This window comes from Triticum dicoccoides, chromosome 7B, assembly GCF_002162155.2.
Source record: "Triticum dicoccoides isolate Atlit2015 ecotype Zavitan chromosome 7B, WEW_v2.0, whole genome shotgun sequence".
NCBI classification, from domain to species: domain Eukaryota; kingdom Viridiplantae; phylum Streptophyta; class Magnoliopsida; order Poales; family Poaceae; genus Triticum; species Triticum dicoccoides.
The window spans coordinates 332,063,669-332,065,969 of record NC_041393.1 but is presented as its reverse complement, the minus strand read 5'-3'; the positions used below and the strand labels follow the sequence as shown (position 1 = coordinate 332,065,969).

The window sequence follows — 2,301 nt, the reverse complement described above, 5'->3', positions numbered from 1 at the left end:
ATCCCGTCCCAACAGGCGCCGCCGGCCCCGCGCCACCTGCACCCCGCCCCAAACGGCGCCGTCGGCCTCGCGCCGCCCGTACCTCCCCCAACCGGCGCCACTCGATCCCCGCCCCAACCGAGCCCGTCGCCGACGGCTGCCTCGCACCCTCGATGCTGGAGGACACCATGCGCCTCCGTCGGCCCTGCCACTACCTCCTCCTCCCGGTGATACTCCTGCATCGCCAGCGCGCTTGGATCCGGTGACGCCACCAACCACCGGAGCTAGGTGACGCCCCCGCCCCAGCCCCGCTCACACCCCGGTCACCTCTGTCGCCGGTACCCCACGCGCGTGAGTCTAGCCACCTCCCCCTATTTTCACGGATGACCCTTCCCTCTGTCCTCGGGCATGCCTGCTGCATCCCGACCAAGGTTGAGGGATATTTCCCTTTTTTTTGAAACAACTTGAGTTAGATGTATATACATGCTTCAGTTTGATGTGTGCATGCTCCTTTCTCTTCCTCACATCGATTGTGTCCCCATGGTCTCTCGGATGTGTTGCCTGCGATTTGCTCATGCACGCAGGCGACATGGACATGCTACTGCATATTGATATTGTTGCTGCTTACAAAAAATTTCTTAATTAAACTTAATTGTTTTTACTGATTGAACCGTGCAGGAGACGCTGCAGCGCGCAAGCCATTCACCTTCATCGCCCATGTCCGTCCAAGTACTGGTCACCATGCGCTCCTAGCCGAACTTCATGGGGTGCCCGTGGCGGCCTTCATTGCGTGCGTCCGCTTCGATCTTCATCCCCAGAGACGGTGCCTCAACCCCGGGTGGCTCCTTCCCCATCAGATTGCTCGGGGATCCAGCTCGTGGACCCCGTCTCCATTGTCTCAACTGGTGAGAAGTCCAAAGACAGCAGCGCGTGCAGGAATCGCTTCACCGACAATTCAATCCGGGGCACACCGTCGTAGTGGTAACTCACTGCTGGGCCAACAGCAGCCTAGTGCACCGCCTGCTGCTGCGCCAACAGCCGCCCATGAACCAGGGCCTCACCCCCTGCAACATCTCACTGACCTATGATACAAAGTGATGGTGTCGCTTTCATCCAATTGGTTTTTTCAGTCGACTAAGTGTTGGTCCATTAGTCTGATTAGTTCTTAAACTATTGTACTTTCTTGGATCTCGATGGTATTGACCAAGTGTGCAGTTTGTCGGAGTAGATGGTATTAAGATGTGCTCCATGTTGTGTACTACATCGAATGATTTGTCAGTATATTCCCTGCATTTGCTATCTCACCAGCCGGCTAAAACTAATGCAAAGTGATGAGTACTATGTGTGCCTGTGCAGAACTATGTGTTTGTCCCTTGCTGGTCGCGGGTACCGGAGCATGGGGCTTCCTCTGCATCGTTGCTGCTCCTGAATGTTCTACATCCAAGTTTATTTCTTTTTTACAACAAGTTGCCTCCCGCCTTGCAGGCCTTTTTCCTCTGAACTACTCCCTTTCCGCTCACATGTTTTTCCATCTTAACCGTGTGAACCTAGAGCTTCCGTTAAACAAAAAGAAAACTGGTAATAGAGACAATAGTGTCTCGGTTTTGATAGGATAAAGACGTCTGGTGGTGAGAGGATACAAAGAAAGACATGCATATTACTATTAAAAAACAAGTATGTGGTGAAAATTCTTGTTTGCTTGTGTTCAAAATTTGTAATTGCTATGGTGTCCGCCGTTCTGTATAGAAAAAGTAGGACACAGAAATAGTTTAATTTAAAAACTTCAGTAGTTAAAAAATGATTTTCCTCAATACTAAAAGAATAAAACCAAGAAGTTCAAATTTAAAAAACAGAGTAATTCAATCTTTATAAAAAAACTCACATTTTCCCTGTTACTAAATAATAAAACCAAGTTCAATTTTAAAAAATGGGGCAGTTCAATATTTATTACGAAAACTCGAAATTTTTCCTGTTACAAATGAATGAACCATGAAGTTCAGTTCGAAATAACGAAGAAGTTGTGTGATATTACAAAACTAGAATTTTTCCCGTTACAAATGAATAACACCAAGAAGTCTAAATTAAAAAAACCAAGAAGTTCAATTTAGAGAAATAGAATGGTTCAATGTATATGGAAACACCCAGATTTTCCTTGTTACTAAATAATAAACAAAGGAGTTCAATTTCAAAAAACGGAGCAGTTCAATATTTATTACAAAAAACTTGAATTTTTCTCGTTACTAACGAATAAACCAAGAAGTTCAGTTTGAAATAACGAAGAACTTCGACATTTACTAAAGAAACACCAGTTCTTCCCATTTC

At 46.4% G+C, this 2,301-nt stretch overlaps 1 long non-coding RNA gene across 1 annotated transcript; it reads left to right on the top strand.

The window, feature by feature from the left end:
- Window positions 1–6: 6 nt before the first annotated feature.
- On the top strand, window positions 7–1,301 carry LOC119340788. Its single transcript, XR_005164680.1, has 2 exons — window positions 7–330; window positions 658–1,301. It is a non-coding gene; the product is annotated as an uncharacterized LOC119340788 (long non-coding RNA).
- Window positions 1,302–2,301: the final 1,000 nt, after the last annotated feature.